Below are 24,860 nucleotides of genomic sequence, written 5' to 3' on the forward strand. Positions count from 1 at the left end.
GGAGAATGTATGGGCTTTTACAGATAAGCAACAATCACAGCAAAATTTGTACTGAACAATCTCTCTCTCATGTAGAGTATATGACTTGTTGACTTACTAATGGTGCTGAACATCTCATTCATAGAAATTAATGTATTAAATGTATTACTATGTTACTGTATTAAGTGATATGGGTTTTTTACATTAGTCAAACTAGAGAAAAAGAGTTTCAATATCTTTATGTACATATATAAAAGTATCTATACATATACATATGTGTGTGTGTGTGTGTGTGTGTGTGTGTGAGAAACTGTTCCTGAATTTGGCTTTTCCTTGCTTTGTTGATAGTTCTGAATTCACCCCTGGTAATTGTTAAGATGATTTAATGAATGAGATGTACAAATACGCAATGTGCTTTTTTCAGTTTTTCAGTTTTAATGGAGTGGGACTCATCATCATTCTGGGTTCTATTTCATTTCTTTCCAAGGGATAATTTAAGTAATGGATATGTTTTGTTTTTTTTTAACACAGCACAATCCAGAAATAACCTGCATGAATGCAGTGACTATTAAAACTCTAGTAGTGATGTAAAAACACTTAATATTTTTTTTTCCAGACTTTTGCCATCTTTTTACCTGATAATATTTTCTCAGCTCAACTTGCTGGTGTTCCCAATGTGCATGTGTTCCACAAATGGAACCAGGCATCCCATGCCACTCAGTTTGATAGAACAAAGTGATCTGCTCATGACAGCACTCATTCCTAGAAAAATGAAGCAAGCAGGTATGGCTCCTTGACTGGTGCAGCCTTGCAATTTTGTTCTTGTCAAGAGTTTACTGCAATGTGTCAGCTCCAGATTTGAACCTTAATGAGGTATAGAAACAGATGTTCTTTTTACAGTTACTGTCATTTCTTTCCTGAGATTGCATCAAATCTCCCAAGTTTCATGTCCTTACTGATGTGATTGCATCTTAAGCCACTGAAGTTTCATAAAATAAGCACCCTGATTTTGTCAGTTGCCTGCAAGAGTAATTCATGTAGGCTCTTTCATCTTTCTTTCTGAAGATGGAAAGGTCACTGAAATTAACCATTTTGATGTGAAATTCCACTTTTTAATCTATCAAAAATCTGGGGAAGGCTGAATGCCACTTTTCGTATTTCGCAAGGCACAATTACAGCTGTCATACCTTATGCAGAAATACTCCTTTTATTGCATACATTTTAGAAAAAGGAATATTTTGGAAGGAGATTTGAGTTTATTATTTTTTTAAGATGACACTATTTGAAATAATATTGAAGTTCTTTCATATGGAGGTTTAGGCATTTATAATCCTTGAAAAATCATGCCCTTTGTAGTTTGTGCATGCATATAGCTTTAACTTTGGTGATTATCTTGCTGAGAAGCAGAGAATAAAAACTTCAACTTGCTGTTACATGAATTATCTGAAAGAAGGTGGGAGCCTTCTTTTACACAGCAGGAGAGTCAAGGCAAGTTGGAAGGCAAAGAAGTAGAGAAACATTACTCTGATCCTCTTAATCCAAAGTGAGATGTCCACACTTATTCCACAAAGTGTAATGTAGCAGTGAATGTACCAGAGAAATAAGTGATGATTTAGAAAGCTATTGAAGAACTGTGCAGATGAAGAGCTGAGCTATATCCATGCATTTACACAACTGGAGTTTGAATCAAGAAGAATTTGCAGATACAAACTTGCTGTCTGTGTCTGTGAATGTTTATTTTAGGATACTGGAAGCCAACTTTTTAGTTGTATTCTAAGGGGATTTATAGGGCTTTTTTACAGGATAAATGAAGACTTTCTGTTGCCTGAGTTGGATGCAGTCTGACTTCCTGTGTGTGACTTTTATGAAGGTGTGTTTCTGTGTGTAGGGAGAGATCTGTTATGTTTTGTGAGAGAAAGCTTTAAGAGAAATAATCAGAAAGTTTCCCAAGCATTTTCTAGGTACATCAGAAAACTCTAATGTATCTGGATAATCGTGTATCACTGTGGGGCTTACTTGAAAAAAAAAATTCTCTTATTTCTAACAATTATAATTATTTGTACATGTATCTGACAGGAGATGACTCCATTTGGTGTACTTGATGTAAAACAAGGTTTGCCGGGAACAGAATTCTGTCAGATTCTTCAGTCTTTGTGGTAAAGTCACATAGTGTTGCTTGTTAGATAAGATTCCTTATTCAGTGTTCTTATACCACCTTTCACCAGTGCCCCTTAGGAAAAAGTAGACAACCAACTTGCAAATGCAGTTGCAAATTGTCCTAGACCTCCTTCTCGTGTAAATACATGCTGACACTGCAGATAATGGAAAGGTGTTTCTTAAAGATGCTGAGTTGTTCCCAATTTTTGTTCCTCCACTTTCCCAATTTTTGTTCCTCCACTGCCAGGTAAATGTTTTATTATTCTACCAGACTTCTTTTTAACAATTTTTTTTTTCACCTGACTAACAGTCTCACAGTAACATCAATATTGAAGGATCACTTCACAACTACTGAATTTTTGAATCAATGCAGATTTTGACAAGTCTTTTAATTGCCAGGTAGGCTGCTAACCTTTATGTGAACTTCATTCTAATAGTTCCCAAGGAAGCCTGTAAAGATGTAGCTTGTGAAATGGAGACAGACGTGTTCCTTCCTTCCACTGGCAGCAGAAGGGTGGATTTTTCACAGGACATTTTTGTTCACTAATAGTGTTTTCATTCTTCAACCACTTAGAGAGATGAACCACAGTCAATACCTTTATGACATTTATGTCTTGGTACAGTGTGAAAACACTGACATTTAAACATAAATTTTTTAAAGGCAAATGTAGGGGACTATGTGTTACCCAGAAGTTTTCTTAAAATGTGGGGAATATTAAGTAAGATTTCACATTAGAGGTTTAGAACCTTAGTTCCTTGCTTATATGAACTAATCTGCCTAAGACAGACATAGTTGAAATAATTTCTGCTCTCAGTTTCTTTCTTTTCCAGTGTCTTCCTGTCTTTCTCTGCACTACACTGAAGGCAATATCCTTTCAATAGTTTTGTTTTTTCTGGCTTGAACACTTGTCTATCCATCCTCAGTCTCGTTCCTGTAAAATAAACTGATTTTAAGAAAAAAATACAAAACAAGCCACCTATCAAGTGAATGGCAAAACTGATACAACGGAGCAGCAACCACCAGCATGCTGTGGAGAGATCACCAGGGTGATCATCCTTTAACACATATCTGCTGTAACCCAGGAAAGTAAGTCCAGGAAACCATGTCCTTGGTTAGTATTACCCATTTAGTTTAAAATATCTGGAAGGAAACATTCTAAAGATCCTTCAGCAGCTTTATTCCTGCGGTGAGGCCCTTTGCTCCCCAATGGCATCATCTACTTCCTAAATGTCAATGCAGTGTTTGACTGCTGCCTGTACTTTGATTTCGTACAACATTACTCTATAAAAGGTAAAGGTTACTGTCATACTGATAGAAAGTGTCTGAATGATTTGCAAGAGCAAAGCTAAAATCATAAAAGGAAGAAACTCAATAGATCAGGGGATGCCCTAAGACATACTGGTATAAAATTAATCAAAGAATCCGTTCCAGGCCCTGCTTCCCTTCTTCAACATGAAGGTTGGGAAAAATAGAAGGAAAAACAAAGAACCATTTCTGCATGAAACAGATAGCATTTTCAGTCCTTTGAAGATACAATTTAGTGTTCTTATGGCAGGATGTCAGTTTCTGCAACTTTTCCAAATCTTGCCATTACATTACCAGTTCTGAATATTAGTATTTAGTGTGTGTGTTTGGTGGGTTTTGTTTGTTTTTTTAGTTTGTTTGTTTGTTTGTTTTAGTAGTCCAAATCCTTTAAATTATTTCATAAGAAAAGCAAATTCTTTGGATCTAGCAAACTAGCTATTTATAGAACTGAATAGCAAACTAATGCAAAAATTAGCTGAGGCACTGAGAATAGGTTTAGAAACTAATGTAGTGCATGCACATATGATTACAGCAAAAGAAAATACATGTCAAACTGTGCAACAAGCAGCCATATGGAATAATAGCTGTAGGGGTCTGCAAGAGACATGGTGCTACATTTTGAAGTTTTCTGTTCAGCTTTTCATCTCCTTTAAACGAGTCAAGAGCTATAACTGGAGTGTCTGGTACAGATCTGAGGCAAAGCTTCAAGGGCCTTAAGGGAAGAACAGTTGTTCTTTCTGAAAGGTAGTCAAGTATCAATATTGAATATTCAATTTCAATATTGGATGAATAGAAAGAAGTAGGATTCCTTGCTTCTGTTCATCTGTGTCAATAGCACTTAAGATACTGCACTGATTCATATTTCACTATTAATGCATGCATAAATGTTGGCTTTAAAATGTTTCCTTGGCAGCCATCTTTTGAAATTCAATAGGAAATTTCCAAATTACTGAAAGAAGAGTAAAAGAAACTACTTAACTACTTAAGTCTAGTTATTTAACTGACAGTTTCAAACAAGTGAAATATTTCCTGTATATGATCTCTTGATTAAAGAAATAAAGAAAAAAATACTGTTATATTTTAAACTGCTAGCTATCTTCTATTACTCCAATATTATACACAATTGCTTATAGCATACAAAAGTAAAACATAATCTTTTATTCTGTAAATGTATAAATGGCTGGGGACTGTCTGATATAGAGATCACAAATACAGGAAGCTGCATAAAAGCAACAATATTTTATTCTAAATTCTCTGCTCTACATGGGGTTTAGGTGGCATTTTTTTCAGGTACCATGCACGTTGAGTTTCCTTCCACAAAGTCCCTCTCCATGCTTTAATGAATATTTAATAAGGCAAGTGATCCAGTGTCTGACAGACTACCTGTGCTGTGGTAATCTGTGCGAGCCAGCTCCTTGTTTCTCTTCCCTTGCTCATTTACTATTCTGTCTCTGTGGCTGAACACAAACCTTCCCTACCACTGCAGCTTAAATGTAGCCAGCAGCTTTAATGATCTGAATAATGCTCAAGTACAACAAACATGAGGATAAGCATCCTCTGTCAAGACAACCTCTGTCAGCACCTGTTGTGCATGAATTTGAGCTAAGGAGTGGCTGATTTCTGTTCTGCCCAGCACTCTGCACTATGCTTTTTACATGCTATGTTAAAGCCATAGGCAAGGCTGTTCAGCCTAACCAATATCTGAATAGCACACACATTTTAGGATTGTTCCACCATTTCCCTTCTTTTTGAATTGCATTCTGCCAAGAAGTATCTTTGCAGCAGCAACAGTACTTTGCAAAGCTGATGGCTAGAGATGAAATGTGGTATTTGATTCCTCCCAGCATCTGACATTCAGTGCAAATGCCAGTGTGCCTATTTGAGTTTGCTTAAGAACGTACATTCTCTCTTTCCATCCCCCCAACCCTCCAGAATATGCAGGATGATATTTAAGAAAATATAGTACTTATATTAGGTGAACTTCTGGGTGATTAAGAGCAAACAGAAAGTCAAGAAAAGGTTATGGGCTTAAATGTCCCTCATTGTAATGTCACATTTTTTTCAGTAAACTCCTCTATTGTATCATGATAAAAACAGCCTGCTGTGTAACTCTTGGTTTCTGACATTCTTTGTGTTAATGGTTTCCCAAAAGCAATACAAGTATTTATTCTTTGTTTGTTTACTCCTCAAATAATAGTAGTTTACTTGGAGCCTGTTATTCAATTTTAGATAAATTAACAGTATTTTGCCATAGATCTTGAACCTTTGTCAGAGCAATGGGTGTCAGCTTCCATCTCTGCCATCAGGCTGAAAATCTGGTTTTGGTCACCTGAACCATCTTTGCAAAAGTTTTTTTGTTGTTGGTAGGTTTGATTTGGTTTGATTTTTTTGTGGGTTTTTGTTTCTTTGTTTATTTGGTTTTCCATGGTAAATTATCCGATGTGGAGCAGTACTGCAGATTTTGATAGTTATGGGTGGATATTTTTACAATACTGTAGAAGCAACCAGTCAAAACTCTTCTTCTGGTGAGGGTGCCTAATCTAATTAACAATATTTATTGGCTTTCATCATCCTCCATCTCTGGGAATTGCTTTGTCTCTTATGTCTAGTGCTTGTCTGATCCAATGGTGAGCTGATGCAAGATGCTGAAGGGAGGAAAAACATTTCTTTTTTGTAGGATTAGTTCTCTGTCATTTAGCTTCCAGGGCTGGCTTGCCATAGAGTCAAGTATGAAGAAATAGGATGAGTTCCTGATGTGGGTTTGGGACTGGGACAGTGAGAGAGCAGGGCCACCACTTAACACAGTAGCTGTCTGGTAGATTTGTTTTGGTGGTACTGCAAAACCAGGTACAGTCTTTCTCTTGACATTTGTTGACAACAGTAGCTTTCAGCATAAATTGTCTTTGATTGATTCACAAATTATGTTTATTTTTTTTCTTAATATATTTGCATTGCTGTCCTTAGAAGCTGTTAATTTAGTGTTGATCAAACAATGCAGTGGTTGGGGTTGAAACATGAGGAATTTTCCTAAAGAGTGAAATCTAAAAAGTTACATCTCCTAAAGTTTAGACTACTAAACAGAACAGTAGTAGCAATTCCATTTCATATAAACTAAAAGATGTATTTTCTTCCTCAGCTAAATAAAAATCACTCTAGTATTGTTTTCAAAATGGAAAAATATATTTTTGTAGTGGTTACTGTATCTTGCCCACCTCACTTTTCAGACAAAATCTTGATTTACAACATAATAAATTCAAACTGATGAGGTTAATATTCTGCATGCCTTCCGCATAACCATTCAAAATAACAAAACAGTACTACAAAAAAAAAAAAAAAAAAAAAAAAGAACTTTAATAAACCATATCTAGACACTAAAAATTAATAAAGAAACTGATTTTATTCCACTTATTGCCAGAAAAGGATAATAGATACAAACACAGCACCTCAAAGGGAATTAAATTACCCACTGAAACTTGTTGTGGGAATCAACATGAATCAGTATCTCAATACACAGAAATATGTGAAGTGGAATCTTAAAAATTGTAATGAACTTTTCGGCCATGTGCACATATATAATTTACATACATATATGCATATATTATGCTACTGACATTAGATCACAATGTATTATTCTGCCTGCTGTTGTCCCAATGGTCATTTTATAAAATTTATATTACTTTTATTGTCTGCTCTCTCAGCAGTGAATATATCCTATATCTGTGTAGCTTTTACCATGTGTTAAACTCTTGCTCAATAAGCAGAGATCCTAAAACAGCTAGAAAGTAATTTTGGAGTTTAATGGGTTTAGGCATAGAATTGAATGCTCAGACTTTCTCCAAGCCCTGCTGTTACACATAATGATTCTGGGAATGTCATTACATCAAACCACATAAGCAGTTGTCCAGACCTTGATGCCTATGCAGATTATGTATGCCAATTTTATCCTAAATCAGAAATTAATGAGTTCTACATCAGTTTAGGAAGAGAGCTTCCTAAAACCTCAGTAGAGAGGCACAAACATGGTTGGTTTTTATCAGCTAATTACAAAAAGTCTTCCTAAACTTGACCTAAGATATTAGATTTTTGTTTTATTGAACAATCTCTGCACCTATTCTAGATTCACAAATTTTGCCGAGGATCTAGGTTGTTTCTTAGCAAGCACTACATTACCCAAGCAAAAATGCCATGTGATAATCCAAAAAATCCTCTTCAAATATCAGTTACCAGTGAACTGGAAATCACAGAGCTTATTGTCCCTTTTTCCTTGGTTTTTAAGCAATTAGAAGGCATGTTTGTTTACTTAAATATTTTCTCAATAATTCAACTAAAAGAAGGAAGACATTTTTCCTTTTGCTTTGATCTAGTGTTAGATTTAATTGTTAGCTGAATGGAGTAATATGGCACTGGGCTTCAAAAGGAAGATTATGAATGAGACTTGGCCTGGTATCTTCAGGGAAATGTTCTGAAAAAAATTAGCTGTTGTTTGTGCCAAGTGTTAATGATTTGTTTTTAAAAGCAAAATTTTGAACCCCTGAGATTAAACTAGGGCCAGACAGAGGTAATACAACTAATAGGGAGCAGCTGGGCCCGCTAAAAATATCTTTCTTCTTGTGGATAGGTCATAAACTTTGCCCTGTGGCTGGCTCCACTCCAGTAAATGTAGATAGCAATGGAGTTTTCATCTTCTTTTTGCTAGATGCTGGCTGAAGCCCACATATTCTGATGAGAGGAAAAAAACTTGTTTTGTTGCTGTAGACTACATAAAACAGTTGGAGTTTTATGTAAAAGATAATGCTGAATTTTCCCAACTGAAGGGAAGGAAGAAGAGGTTTTGGGAAGAAGAGGGGGGGCTCCTTTATAGCCGTCTGGCATAACACAATTTTCTCAATGATGTAATTATTCTGTTCTGTACTGTTTTTCAAGATTGCAGGTGGAAGCTATTTCAGAAACTGGTGACACACATGCTGTGATACAGCTCTGTGTCCCCACTGTTTAGTTAGCACTTGTTGGCTCTCAAACTTTTTATTGCAACATATGGCTCTCTGATGTTAGCATTTCACCATGGACAATTTCCAGCAGTCTATAGCTCCCATAAGCCTCATACTATCTGAGCAGTGGTGAACTTAGCTGGCAAATGTGCTTTTTTAGAAGAGCTTGACATGAATGCCTGAAATGTGAACAAAAACCTTCTCCACCCTTTCTTCCCTCATTAAAAATTCATCATCTTAGCTCTGCTCAAACTTGACTTAGATTCTAGCTTCTATTTATTTTTAAAATATTGATTTTTTTTTTTAATTTATAGGTTTTGATTGCTTTTCTATCTCTTCACCAGACTAGCACCTTCTCTATGGTTTCAGTTTCTATTCTTAACTAATCTGGTTAATGATCACAAACTGAAATTTTGAAGTTGTGGTCCAATGCCTTCATGATAAGAAATCCTATGCCTTTTTTTTTTTAATGTTTTAATCCGATGTTAAACTAAATTTTTATTATCCTCTGTTTCTTCTTACTTTGATCAACTCTGCTCTAGTTCCACAACTTCCTATACTTATGGGCTTCATGAAGTATTTTGACAAATTTATAGTGTTTAACTTGTTGTCACCCATAAACAAACACTAAAAATTTTGGAAGTTTGACAAACTACCATGGAACCTGCATAACTACACGTACTTCTTAGGGGGGTGAGGGGAATACTACATCATTTAGGTATTTAATTTTATGAACTTCATTGTCTATTTTTTGTAAAATGAACAGAAACTTCAATGGTGGAGCTGAAATCAGAAGATGAATCATATATTCAATGATATTTAAGTGATATTCAATATATTTAAGTGGAAATGAGCTCTTCAAAACAGGTTTTCTAGAACTGTATGTATTTATGGAATGTATCTAGTTGTTATCTCACCTGAACAACTGGTGATTGGAGGTTATGAAACTTGCCTGAAATTTTCATTATTTCAGAGATCTTGTTGTACTTTATATTAGGGGTGTAGTAATGTGTCTTTTTGATAGTATTTAATTTTCAATTCACAAACACTGTCACATTGAACTACAACTTTCAGCCATGTCTTTAATACTTAAGAAAATAAAAAATGAGACTTTTAGAAATATTCCAATGCATTCAAGAGGCAGGATCATCATTAGCCACTCAGAAGAATTGTTTAGAGGACAATTCCCCTACTTACCTGGCATTTTCTTAAGTCTCAGTCTTCCAATACTTCCATACATCCATACTCAGAACTTCAGGATAATTTTGTTTGATATTTTAGTCATACAGGACTCATAAATTTCAGCTGTCAGTGCTTACAAGTCTTAAATGAAAGTTAAGGCACTGAAGTTTCTGCTATGGCACAAATTTAAAACCCTGGAAAAATACAGTGTTTAGTCAGTCCTAAAGACTGATTTAAATAAACTTGATGATTGATTACAGCTGTATGAAAACTTTGCTCTGTACCCATGAAAATCACTTGGTGCAATTTGAATGCAAGGAAGGAAATCTGAGGATGTAATCCAATGATGTAAATTTTTTTATGTTTAACAATGTAAACAGCTGCTATGGAAACATAGACCTGAAAGCAATATGAGTAAATATCATCTGGGTCACTCTGAACCTTTTATACTGTGTAAGTAATAAAAAAGACAGTGGAAAGTACTACTTGAGGAGCTTCTTAGGTTGACTGAATCCCTAGTCAATGGAGAGCATTAATATTGATTAGAATGGCAGAAGAATAATATTCAGTTCTGAAAGCAAGTATTTTGTCATCTTTCTATCTTATGACATATATGAGCTTTAGGGAGTAATCTCTGCTGTTTATTACAGCATTACAGTATTATTTGGTTATGTTAACAGCATGTAACAGTATTAGTAGTGCTGGTCCAAAGAACAACTGAGAGCCCACAGGTGCTGGTCTTCCTTTCTAGTGTCTTGAAGTGCTGGTCAAGTAAACCTGGAGAAGCTATTATGTTTCTCATTTCTGTTATGTAAACAGTCACTGGAATGATTAGGAAACACCATGTCCTACCAAATCTGAGCTAGATACATCAGGTGTAACTCAACAGATAGTCTAGGGGTTGTGGGGAAAACCAGTCTGGTTGTAAAGCTCATTTTCTCCCTATAGCAAAACTAGTTCATGAAAGATGAAAATCATGAGGAAGATATTTTAAAAGAATTATCTAGTGTAGTTTCTAAACTATTGCCATATCTGTCTATCTTACAGAGAAACAACAGGCAATATGATGAAACCATCATATTCTTGACTCTACTCAGCAGAACAGCAAACACCCTCCTCTTCTGCATCCCAGTGTTTTGGCTGCCTGATCCCCAGACAAAATTTAATATGGCATCTGTGTAGCCTTGAGTTAGTGAGCTGCCTGGGCAAAAGTTTCCAAAGACTTCACATGCACTTGTCTCCTTCACTTAAGTGATGTTTTTCAGCTCCAGGCTCTCACCATTGGGATCAGCCTGAGCAATGTTGCAGCTGTGTCTCTGCCTGTGCCTGGCCCTGTGTTGTGCTGCATCTTGGCTGCCTCATCATCATGGATGAGTTCAGTTCAGATGAACTTTTTTTTTGCCAATGTCAGGCTCATCATACTCAGCTTCAGTGGGTACCAAGAGTCTGTGCCCTTGCCAGTGAGCCTGCTGCCCTGCTGGGCTCATTCATTGTCATTCCCAGCTGCCAGCTCACCTCACTTTTCTGAGTAATCTCCTTCTGGTCACTTCTGAGAGCTCCCAGCACGTGTTTTTAGCAGAAAGATTCCCAGTTTGCAGCCATGTTGGAGTGATTTGCAAAACAAAAGATAGTTTTACTTCAGTGTTTTACAGTTCCACAAGTGAAATTTACTGATAAAATCGGTCTGTTCCATCCCCTGATATCTGAGGTCAAAATGCATGGTGTCTGACCCTCTTCCAATCACTGATTCAGGTGTGTGATCTATATCTCATTGTTATTTTTTTCTTAAATGTTTTGAAGAATATTGTCTCTCAAAGGAATGCATGCCAGAATGTGGATGTACTTCCAATTATCCTAATGGACTACAGTGCTCCAAAAAATCATTAAAGTAATCATGCATGCTAATGAGTGTGCCCTTGAAGCAGACAGTGAAACATGAAGCTGATCGTGAATAAATTGACATAACCAGGAGATAGCTAACACTCAATTTACATACTGGCCTTTGTGAAGTAAATTATATATAAATATATAATTATAGCTAGAGTATAGAAGGTTAAAGGTACCTGTAGACTATCAAATTTTGCCAGCAACTTATTTATTGATACTCACTCATATACGGCATTGAAAAATGCAGAACCAAGGCCTCTTTGCTTAATGGTCAGACAAAATTTGGTTTCAGTATTACCTGAGCATAAGTCCCCTGTTAAAGTGCCAAATTTGCCTTTACTGTTGATAGATATACATGGCTTTGACTGTGCAGACAGCGTGCTATCTTACATATAATGCAGCAAGATACAGCATACAACAATAACATTTTGTAGTGCTGCAGGATCCTGAGGACTGTCAAAATCCTGCCAGTCAAAGGATAGTTTTGGTGGTCTGGGCATGCATTGGAAATGAAAGGTGTCAGAATGCTGAAACAACTTTTCTCATGCTGAGACCGAAATATTTCACTAAGTATCATGAGACTGAAATTGATAGCTGGGAAACTAGATGGAAAAGTAGCACACAGTCATTTCTATTAGTGGGACTCAGCTGGGGAAGTAAAAGACGGAGCTAAGGGGACAGGATGGGAATCAGTTTTCTGAGGGTGGGGTAAGAACCAGAGATTTCAGGTTTAGCTGCTAAAAACTCTTCTTCACATGCTCATAAACCGGACATGAGGCTGGGTATGTTGCGTTTGTACATGAAAGAGAGTATTCTCAGTTAGTTCACTTCTGATTAATGGTGTGCAATGGCAACAATTGCTGTACTAAGTGGAACGGTGTCAGTAAAAAACAAAACTAGTTCCAGCCCTGCAGAGAGCCCTGCAATGGCAGTGGTGGTAACACAGTCCTGTAATTTACTGTATAGTTCCAAACCTGTTTCACTTAGACCTAATCAGTGGCTTCCCCCTGTGCATTCCAGCCAAAGACTTCTCAATGTAGTTACTCCCCTCAGTTTTCAGCATGCGTTGTGGTTACTTGCCCTTTCTTAAAGCAAACATTTAGAGCTTTATAGTATCAACATGTTTTTATTTCACATCCTTGTACAAAACATTTTTCTAGTCCAAAAGGTACCTACAGAAAAGAATATCATAGAAATATAAGTCAGTGTGCCATGTAGACCATCAGACTTTGAATGATGTTTCGTTCTTTCACAAAGACCTAAAAAAAATTCATGGCATCTACAAAATGCCAACAGGACATAAAGATTATATGTCTAAATTGAGATGTCAAGGCAATCACCAAAGGTTGCTTAGTGCTTTTGACCAGTACACCTGGGGGAAAAAGCAAATCACTTGATCTATGAAAGACCTCAGTGCTTCCTGACCTGTAAGTAAGTAAAGCTCCTTGGTAGCCTTTCTGTGTTGTGAATCAAGGTCCTTTGCCTCTGCAAATTGTATCACTCTAATGTTCTGTTGCTAAGTGATCCATGTAAATTACATTTTCCTTTAATACATAATTTCTCTTAATTCAATTGGAGAAAGCTGTTTTATGGTTTGAAATCTACCTTCTGACTGGGCAAACAGGTCTGACTTATTTGAAATCAATATTGTTATTACAAATGACAACTGTTTACCTTTATTTTACAGTTTTCTCCCCAGTTTCACTTTCATTAACTATTTGAATGAAATAAAACCTAATGTTGAATGAAGAAGACTTAAAGTAAATATTTTAAATTTGTCTTATATGTACAGACCTGAGTGACAGTATGGACTTCTGCTTTTTGTGCTAAAATATGAGAAGAAATTTTACTTTTGCTGTTGGTAGCACCATTTGAATAATTTAAAAACACTATGTTCTCACTTTCTATGCTAAAGAACTTCACCATGACTACTTATTGACTAACACCTTATACTTATACTGTAGCAATCCTTCTCTGGAACTCACTCAAATGTCTAGAAGAACATAAACAGCTGCAAATTATAACATTGGGAAATTTCCTTTCTCCCTTTAAGAAAATGTCTTGCAGTTGAGGATTTGAATTGTAGGGTGCTCTGGCTCAGTTGTTTCATATCACAAATTACGGATCACAGAACAACAAAGCAAACAGAAATCCTGGCTAGTGTATATTGTTCTTACTAATTTGAGGTACAGAGATTTAGAGGCAATATTATTTTCTTCAGCCATCATGTCAGTGACGATTTCTGTAAAAAGTATTTCTTTTAGGTTTTTCAATTTTTAAATATGATGAAGCAAAGAGCAAAATCTCAGTCTAAATCCCAGATTATTCTTGGAAGGAAAACAGTTCAAGGACCAATATTTCAACTTTATTAATTTATAAATTTAAGAAAGTTAGACAATACAAATAGAATGATGCTGTTTGTTTATTTACATGTATATTTCTTTTAGATAGGAATCAAAATTAAATATTAATTAGAATAAATTAATAAGAATAAATTAACCAGGTATTTAAATCGAGGTTGTTTGGTTTGGGGTTTTTTGGTTTGTTTTTTTTTTTTTTCATTTTTAAGTGCTCAGGTGCAGTTCTGGTCACCAATCTATTGGATTCTAAAAGCAAACCACCTTGAAGAAATGTCAGGTGTTGTATAAATAAAATAATTCTTTTCTTTTTGAGTAAATGCTTTCTTTTCATCTAAATGTGTCTTCTGTGCAAGACAACCTGTGCAAGACTGCTAATACTTGTCTAATCATACTCAAGATAGTGTTTTGAAGAAAAGGGCAGACTGTTTTCTTCAGTTGTTTCCTTAAAATTTTGCTTTTAGGGTTTTTTAATCATCATTCTTCCTTATTAGTCAAATTCTGTCCTACTTGTTAGGACTGAAGTTCTTTTTCTCCTATAGGTAATAAAACACTGAATAGATGTATACCTGGTTTGAGCAGAAATTACTCCCATTGCTTTATATATTTTTTTTATACTGAACATATAGTAACAGTGTTAGTGCAATATGATGCTGCAATTGGATAGGAGCACAGTATAGAAAGGTGAAAAAAGATTCTGTTCTTTCCCTCAGTCTTCTCTTGAGAGAAAAAGAAGTCGAGGGAAGGAAGCTTTTCAAACAAAATTTCCAAATGAAACTTTTGAAGCCCAGCAGAATGAAGGGAAGGGTTTCATGTGGTGATTGCAGGAAAGTTGTCTAAATGAGACCTGCATGACAGCAGGAAATCCAGAGCACATGGCTGATGTTACAAGAAGAGAAATATTAGAAAGAAAAATAAAAATAAAAGTAAAATTTCATTTAAAAAACAAAACAAAACAAAACTGGTCTTTGTTTAAATAGATGAGGATGTTCTGATTTTCCTGCAGGCTGTCTCTGAGGCAGTCACCCTCATAGATACACCACAAATATTTAGTGGGTATACATTTTTACTACCATCCAGATTCTTGCTATAAAGTAGCTTAGTTCAACGCTCAAGATATATGTTCATGTATTGCTATACAAAGTTAAGCAAAAACTAGATATTACCAAACAGCGTTGTACATAATCCAGTTTCTTCTTGCACGTGAAGTATTGATGAATCCTTTACAAGTGTCTGTTCCTGTGAATGAACACACACACTGTAAAGACAATCAAGAGGAAGAATGCCCAAGGCATATCTGAATTTAGTCTCTCTCAATAGCAACTCATTCTTTGTGCTATGATACCCATTGTGTGTGCAGTCGAAAGTGCTGTGAATGGCTGAAACTGACATTACTGTGGAGACCAAGGTCTACAAGAATGTATGTATAGCTTAGAATTCCATTAAAAAGTTTGTATAAAATGATCAAACCTAAGTCTTAAGAAAGACTGGAAAAAATAAAAAACAAAAAAATCTTTCACACTTGAAATAAGTTGGAATTACCACTGCTTGTGACAAGGACAACCTAAATTGAGGAACAAAACTGAGTATGAAGCACTCTCAAAATTTGAGAAATAAAATACTGTAGGTGGGGAACTGTCTTCACAGATTTTTGGACTACAGCTCTATGCATCTGATTGTCAAGATGATGAAGACCAGTGTCCGACCACAGGTCAGCAAAGTAAGAGCAGCTGAAATGGATGTGTCCCCAGAAAGCAGACAGAGCTGTGACCCATTGAAAGCTCCAGGGTATGTTTCTTAGAAAGGGAGTGTACTGTAGGAAGTCTTGTTACCTTACCCTCCCTTGCTGTTAATCTGCTCTTAATAAAACCTATTTTAAGAAGCTGTTTGCAAACACAGGCCTTGTTATAAATATCTGTAGTCCTGAAAAAGGAAATAAGTTAAAAACAAAGGCAGTGATTGAGGCATCACTCATAAAACATGGCCTGACTGGCCTCTTCTCATGTTGGTACTGTGTATTGCAGAGTAATTTGGGCCTTACCATATTAACGGGTCAAAGACAGGCAGTGTTCATTAGATGCAGCCCTTGTTGTGCAAATGTGATTTTTGTAAGGCACGCAGAAAAACTGTTATCAGTACATAATTAGTAGAAGCAAGGGTTAAATAAAACAAGTATATCTCCTTTCTCCAAGTAAAAAATATTAATAGTAGTTGAATTATAGTGTAATTTCATAACGGTTACTGCTTGAATCACTTGTGAATCCTTTTGAGTAATGATAATGAGGTTGGACAGGCAAAGGGATACATGGATAACAAAGGAAATGTTCTCAGAATTGCCTTAGTTAATGAAATGAGTTTATATTGCGTAATACTTTGATTGGTTGGACCTTCCCAGAGTTGTAAACATAGCACAGATAGGTTTCACTAGGTAGGAAGTTATCTAAGATGCATCTAACATGTAAGATTGGTGTCTAATGCAATCTGAAAGGCTTTGTGCAACATTACTATAGTTCTAGTACAATTCTTTCTATTGATGACTACTTAAAATCAATAGTAATTGAGTTCCTCTGTTTTGTAAGAGGCTTCCCCATAGTTTTTCACTTAATGCTGAGCACCCAAGAGAGAAAAATGACAGCTGAAAACAATGACTACAGTTATATATATGTTTTCTTCATTTTACTTCCAGCTCATGTCTGGATTTTTTTTTCCCAATATTAGATTTCAAGCAGAAAATTAATGACTTGCTAAAAAGGCTTTGGTTAGATTACCATTGCTGTGGGTTCATGTCAACATTTGATCTAGCAAATTTATTTGCACAAAGGATGATGGAAATAAACTCTGAACTTGCAAAATCAGGTTATTAGAAAGATATTATGTTAACTGGACCATCAGATGTCATGTTCTCCTGTCAGACTTCTACTTAATTTATAATGGATAAATTAGATCAGCTCTGAGAATAATAGGAGCCTGTATAATGTGCTTTCTTTGCTGCAATTGAAATGCATGTATCATTCAAAGCACGTCATTTTAGAGAAAGAAAGGACCCTCTTGTTATTGAAGGGGCCATGTACTGCCCAGGAGAACAGGATACCTTCCTAATTTTTCTGTAGCTAATGGTCCTGTCTTAGTCAGATTTATGACAGGAGTAAGGTGCAGCTATACTAGTTGAAGATGAATGCCTAAAATTGTGATCCAATATGCACTAGGTGAGCATACTAAAAATAAAGAAAGAACAAACCATCAAGGCCCTGCTTTTAATCCTGGTAACCAGTTATGGAATATACCTGTTCTGCCAACAGTAACCTAAAATATCTATGCTTTGTTCCCTGGGTATAAATTGTTTATGAATTTTGCTTGTCTGTATTTTGAAGGTGAATAGTAAATAAAGTAAGCTCCCTTAACATATGTAGTAAGAGAGAAAAAAATACCCAGCACCCCAAGACAAAAATAAAACCACCCCACTTACATTCAGTGTAGCATTTAGTACATATTATGAATTAGGATAGTAGTGTAAACCAGCAGAACATCACATAATTATTTTTTAATGTGGTGATTATTCTGAGTAAAAGCAATTCTTGATAATAGTACTACTAGAGTGTGAGTTTATTAAAAAAATCTAATTCTACTACAATTAGGTCGGTGGCTTACTTTAACACTGTAATTATAAATCTGATAAATAGTTTAATATTCCGATGTAAAATTTTGTAACTACAACCACTGCAAACTTGCTAATTGGTAGCAATCAATGGATGTCTTAAAACTGTTTACTCGTGAACATCTATTGCACATTCAAGATTATTGCCAATATCTTGCAGCTGGTAATAAAGCTTTAATAAGGCTATGTACATTTATGAAGCAGATGAACTTGATATGATTTATTTTTCACTTACATTATACATTTTTGCTGCAACAGCAGACCAAGGCTAAGCATGCATAAAAATTTATTATTTACCTGAAGCACAGCCATTGCCTTGAGCACACATCAGATTGCCTTAAGAACACATATCTTAAGTTGTCTTAAATACCTTTTCACCCTCTGTCTTCAGCTAATTCTGGATAGCCTGGGTAGGCAGAGTGTAGGGAGGGGAAGTACTGGTGCAGACTGATGGAGGCAGGACTGGATTACTTATATTACTTCAAACAAAAGTAAATGGTACACCTACTGGGAGACAGAGAATTGCCCTAATCAGCAGTCAGAATTTGTGCTAACTCACTTTCAATGCTTCAGAGATGCACATTCAACCACAATGGTGTCGACCAACACTGATATCATTATCTTTTTTCATTCTGTTTATTTTCCAAAAAATTTGTAAGGGCTGTCTTGTCCTTCTCTGGAGAAGTTTGCAGGTTCCCTAAATTCTTTCAGAGGGATTTATCTAAACAAGTTCTTTTTGACTGGAAAATACTAGCACGATCATTTGGAAAAACAGTGAAATTACTCTGGACTACAAGTTCCATTATCTGATAACTGTATCCCAAAATATGACACTTTTATCAGCTGATGCTCAAAATCCTGGTGAGTTTATGGAGAGGAGTTTGGTATTTTTATTTCAGCATATAGTTTGGCTACTTTGGAGGTTGGCAGATTACCAAACCCACCACAGAAAGGAAGGATTACAAAAATCTTGGCAAGAGAGTAGATAACAGAATCTGTTTATCTTCTTCCTAATTTTCCTATGCCCTGTTCTTTTTAATTTTGATTTTGAATTTTTACATAGGAATTCTGGGAGATGAAATACAGAAAAGAACTGGCTGTCTCTAAATCAAGCAGAAAAAATTTTTGCCTACAGGCATGTGGTAGGATTTATTCTTTTTCACGGGGAAAATAAATTGAATAAGATGTTAGCAAGTTGTCTTTATGAACCCCCAGGTCTGACTTCACAGATGAGTTGTGCAAGGTGTCATGCAGCTGAGCTTCAAAAATCCTCTTGAATAAAGGTTTCGGTATCTTTTTCGGAGCCTCACTCGCAGAGACGAAGAGCTCCGGTGCAGGCTCGCCCGCAATGATGGTAGAAAATCGGAAAAGAAAAAAAAAAAAAAAAAAAAAAAAAGAGGGAAGAGGGCTTTTAATGAGCTTTCTGGAGCTGGGAAGAAGCCGGGACAGTGCCGGGGGCAGGCAGCCGGCCAGAGGGCTGCGGAGCTTTCTGTATCCGCCCCCAACTCCCACAAAAGCGGCTCTGGGGAGCGGCAGCCACTGGGATCGCAGCGAACGGGAGGGGCAAAGAGGGCGCTGAGCGTCAGGAAGGGAGCGGGGCGGCAGCGGGGGCGGGAGCTGGGCGAGCAGGGAGGGCGAGGAGGAGTCAGGATGGTGGCCACGGGGAGGGGAGGGAAGGGAAGAGCCGCGGGTCTGGCCGGAGGATCTGCGCTCCCCGCCTTGGGAGCGGGCGGTGGGTCCACCGCGATGGAGCTGCTGAGGCCCCTGATGGGAGCCGGGGCTGTGGTGGGTGCCGGGAGCATCCCCTGGTGCCTGAGGTGAGGGGGCAGCTGCCGCCTGAGCTGTGGGCGGGTGAATGATCTCCTGCAGCATCACCCTGAGCTGCAGGAGGCAGTGAGGAGGCTGCCTGGGATCAGGAGGCAGAAAATGAGCTGGAGAGTGTGATCCGTGAGCTGAGTGCTGGGCACACACAGCCTGTGCCCCGTCAGCCAAATACTCCCCTACCAGTGCTCATGGAAAGGAGGGGAGGTGAAGGTGGTAGTAAAAGCAACGAGAGGAACTTGAAAAAGTGCTCCTTTAAAAAATAAAAGGAAGTTAATTGCAGTAGGGGATTCCCTTCTCAGAGGAACAGAGGACCTGGTGTGCTGGCCAGACCCATCCCACGGAGAAGTCTGCTGTCTCTCCCTAGGGCTATGATTGATGAATGATTCTTTTGACAGCCCCTTTCTTTGCTTAACCTACATCATTGTGAAGAATTAATGGGCTTTTTTAGAATAACTATGATTTATTTTTTTTTTTTCCAAAATTTATTTGCTATTCGAAGTGGAAGTTAGTGGGTCACTTAATGAGCACTGTCTTCTGTATATTCAGGAACTTGCCACTGTACATTGACCTAGCAAAAGTTCCAAGGGTTTGCTCTGGGCAGTAATTGGAATTCTTAATGTTTTAATTGGGGTTTTCTTTGTACAGACCTTTTTAACTTTGATAGACTTATACTCAAAAATGCATTAAGTGATTTTAGTCTTATCATAAAAACAACACCTGCAAGACTTTTTAGTTTTCATCTGCTGCTGCAACTCAGTCTTTATGTTGTATTTAATAAGGATGTATAGTTTTAAGGATGCATACATCTTTTTTTATTTCAGATGCTGTTTTTCATGCACAGGATATTGCTCCTAAAGACTGAGCAGGGATCACATCCATTTCCTTGTTCTAACTGGGAAGCATCCAGAGAGAGAAAGGAGGTACTGGCTGGCTGTTTCTGGTTTTGTGTGTATTACAGACAACAAAACATCTGCCAAGACTCTTGATAGCGGGAATCCTGCTCTGTAACAAGTAAACTTGCAGCAGAGGAAGAATTTTTATCTAAGAGAATTTAACAGTTGTCAGATTTCTGATGTCTCTGTATTATTTTGTTAGTTTTATTGAACATAAATGTGCAGATATTAATATCAGTGGCCAGAGGTTTGATATGAATGAATGTAATTTGAGTGATAGAGGGCTGTGTCCTGACTCAGACAAGATAGTGGGTGAGTTGTATATGTATAAAACAAGATTTACTGTAAATAACAAAGGATCTTAAAATCTGGACTAAAAGGTATAAATTGGATTACATGAGTGTTAGGATATTAGGGTAGCAGAACAAGGTTTTGGGATAGCAAACAAGAAGGTATCTTAACAATAAAATATGCAAATAATCAAATATCTGAAAAATGGTTACACAAGGCTAATTGAGGGCTAGCAAATTACTTCTCTTTAGATCTTATACTAGTTCTAGAACAATGATTAAAGAAATACCTACAGGCAATATGACAGTAAAATTACTACAGTTTTGTAGTAGTAGTTTGAAGACTTAAAGTTAAGAATTCGCATATGGGGATTTGATATTTCTAACCCTTCAATGGCTGGGACTGGGTATATCTTGTATATCTTTCTCCTTGTCAGTAGCAGTCACTTGAGCAGGCATCCCTGTAGAGGGAGAAGTTCCAGCACAACTTCTAGGGAAAGTAGGGATTCTCAATTATTAAAAGATGGGACTAGCCTTTTATAGAATAAGGTGATTGGCTGCTATAACTTAAGCACTTTGCCATACCTCCAGCATCTTCTATTGGAGAAGAAAAGGGAAACAAAGGGAAAGCTAAGGAAGCCTTTTCCCTCATTATACAATTTTTTATGTTTATCTGTCTGTTCTTGTTTGGTCTTTGTTCAGCCTATGTGGGGACAAACCAGGCTCCATGTTTTTCCACAGAGGAGGGCAGCTGACATCCCAGACACCAAACTGGCCTTCTGTTAGGACTTTCAAGATTGTTACCAGTTCGGAGTCTGCTACACCCTTTGCTTTTTGTGCAAACTCTCCAGCTCCAGGCTAAGGGCGGTGAAGCTGAGACAAAGGCTGTGAATCTGAGAGACAAAAGGCAATTGAATCATAAGGGAAGCTGAGGTAGGCCCAGTGCTGCAGAGTGCCATTTGGACATGGATCAAGGCTGATCAAAGAGAAAGTTAAGTTTTTCTTACTCTTAAGGGTATTCAAAAGTGCTGCATATCCCCACCCACTCTCATGCTAAACAGCCTCCCAACAGAGTTGGGAATTTGAAAACAGTGTGAATGAGTTACTGAGGGAGTCACTAGGGAAGGTATAAGTAAGACTTCTCCTTCTCTATTACCCACAAATATGCTTCTCAAAGCTGAATTCTGCCAATTTTGCCCTTAAGTTTCCACTGGAAGTGATAGATAGTGAATTCAATTGCAGTTATGCTTGAGAACATTATTTTTTAAAGGTTTGATATTTTAATTTTTACATGTATTACTATTCTTTTGGATTTGCTTTTTTAAGTAGATAACTCATTATCTACATAATCTAGAAATCTCATTAAGTAGATAATTAAGATAAAACATTATTTTGATTAGACTGTGATTTCTACTGCAATTGCTGACTTCTTGACCAATACTAAAATTACAATTGTACTTGTTGCAGCAGAACAAAATACTTTGTCCTACTTTTGTTGTATTCATGACTAACAAATGAGTCTATCCTGGAAGTTGTCTTTACTCTTCCTGTTGGGACAACAGTTATTATTACCCTCTAATAAAGGTGGCAAAGGTTTTCAGCTAACTGATCTTTTTATGCTAGCACTGCTTTGGTCTCATTTTCCCCTTTGTAATTTGCTATCTCTGCCCCACACACTTCTGGATTCTGCTCTTTGTGAAGATTCAGCTCCAGAAATCCAGACAAATTTGCAGATCAGAATTAACCTTTGGGGCCGTGGTACTGGAACACTCTGACTCTAGAAACCAAACTAGTAAGTTCTTTCAGACTGCTGCAGTCCTGAAAATACCAGTAAGGATTAACCTATCCCAGTGGAAGCGATTTTATAGCAAATACTTTGCTCAGTTCTGTAAGTCCATATAAGTATCCATATATAAAATTATGTAGAAATTCATAGTTACCAAAAAAATTACATTTATTTAAAATTTTTAGTGTTTTGAGAGGATTTCTTTTTTTTATAAGAAAAACAAGTGAAGTTTAATGTGATTTTTTAATATTACTATATATTTTTGACTTGAATTATAATTTTTCTATTGAGAAATGCAAGTTAATATACCTATAACACATCTCAAGTATTTTTGAAAGGCTTATATATTGTTCTGTTAAAATCTCAGCATTTGAATGGTATAGTGACTTTATTCAGAAGTGCATGTTAGATATTTAAATTTTTCTCCTATAACTTAAGGATAGATACACATGTAGGTAAATAAATATGAATAAATGTTTAATGTAGGCTGTTAAACTATTTAATGTCTCGGTAATACCTTTTTCATGTAGAAGTAAAATAACCTCAGTATTCTTAAAATTTATGGTTTGAGTTAGCCTAAAATGAGGTCACTTTCATTATGAAAAAAGGTGTCTACAGAGGAGAGTCTAGTGCAGATTAACTAACCCTCTACAATAATATTTTCAGTTATTTTGAATTAATTTTTGAGCATCAGAATTGAGACAAACTATTCTATTGTGAAAATCTTGAGCTCAGGAAATACTGCTATTGAGTGGTGTTTCATTAACCTATTTTTAAAATTTATGAAAGAAAGCTATATTTGCACCTAAACTAAAAGGTAGAAAGATTCTTAATTCAAATTTGTTAGTCTATTAATTTAAAGTAGATTAACTAAAGAATTAATTCCTGAATGATCCTCTTAAAAAGAATGAAAAATAGAATTTGCTGCATACTAAGTGACTTAAGATGTAAATAAAGTTAAAGGCCATTTTCATTCTCAGTGGAAGCCAAAACAAGATTTTGATGCATTTTGCATTTTAAAGATTAATTGATATTACTTTTCCATGAAGCAGAAATGACGGATTGTTTGGTTTTCTGTACTTGGTTAAAACCTGGGTCTATGGAATTACAATTTAAAAAAAAAAAAAGTAATCCAGCTTCAGAATGGCCACATTTTACATGACAATTTGCTTGTACTCTGAGCATTTATAAACTGTCAGGTATGGTATGAGGTTTTACAGTCATATCTGTATGCCATGCTAGTAGATACTGAAAAAAAAAAAAACCAACAAAAGGAGTTTAGCTTTTTGATGGGTAAAAATGAATTGTAAATGTGGCAATGAATGTTTTATTCTGAGACAAGAATCAGATGTTTGGTTTTTTTCAATCCAGTCACAGAAAACTTACGCTGCATAGCATCTGTATATGCCTTCATAAGTGGATCACCACACTGGGAAAGCATCAGAATGGAACTGAGTTCATTATTTCATAAAACTGTTGTAAAGAAGATAGTAAGAGCTACCTGTAGCATGGATCTGATGCTGATAAATCCAGAAAATCTTCTGGAGCCCTGTACATACCAAATGAGGTAGTAACACTATCCTCATCATAAGCTGCCAAAGAGGTGACAGCTCCCAGTAGACCTCTTGGCTATAATGAGCACCTGGGTGCAGTTTGATTTTTTAAAATGTGAGTATACCTGTGAAGCTTGCTGCTCCCATCCTTAGAAACCTTTTAATTTATTTTCTAAATTCATTTTCCCCAATGCAGCCATTTGTTCACAAGCCAACACTGTTTTCTGAGTCAGTTCTTCCTTTTCCTGCTTCATTTCTGCTCCGTATCTCTCTCAGTGTTTCTGCAACCAGCCAGAGGGAGTTGTCCTGCTCTTGGTCATACCTCTATCATCACGTGGAGGACAGTGTGGTGACACCTGAGCTATTGCCAAGCAAGGGACTGTACTAAAGTACAGTACTAAAGTACAGACTGTAGTACTAAACACCAAAAGGTATATCTTCAGACTGATGTGACTATGTTGAGCTTTCACAATTTGGACTTTTTGACACTGTGCTCAACTAAAGATGAATTTTTTTCATCTTATCCTCAGATACTTTTCCAGTGACTTTTCTGCATAATGGATGGCTCCATCATAGTTTATCTTGCCCGGAAGAAAAAAGGGGTATTATAGTGTTCTACACTAGCCAAAGTACATTTTTGCAGGAATTATTCTCACTTGATTTCCTACCTAAGCTCTACCCCCAGTGTGGTCAAACATTCCAGGAAGAACACAACAGTGATGCTGCAAAATAATTAGCTTTTCATCTGTACTTCAGAAGTTCTAAATGCCGGTTAAATCAGTTATCTTTTCATGAGTTTGGATTGCTGATTTATGGAACAGACAAATGCTGAAGGTAAGTAAAAAAATTCTGTGAAACTTAATGATACATGGGAAGGAAATTGTATACCTTTATATACCTCAGCCTTTGAAAGGAAGTTTTTTTTTCCCCCCACTTCCTGAAGTCTCTCCTTTCATTTGGACAGAATATAAATATGTACTGTGTTTTCTAAAACATAAGCTTT

The sequence above is a fragment of the Calypte anna genome, chromosome 2 (genome assembly GCF_003957555.1).
Source record: "Calypte anna isolate BGI_N300 chromosome 2, bCalAnn1_v1.p, whole genome shotgun sequence".
Classification (NCBI taxonomy): domain Eukaryota; kingdom Metazoa; phylum Chordata; class Aves; order Apodiformes; family Trochilidae; genus Calypte; species Calypte anna.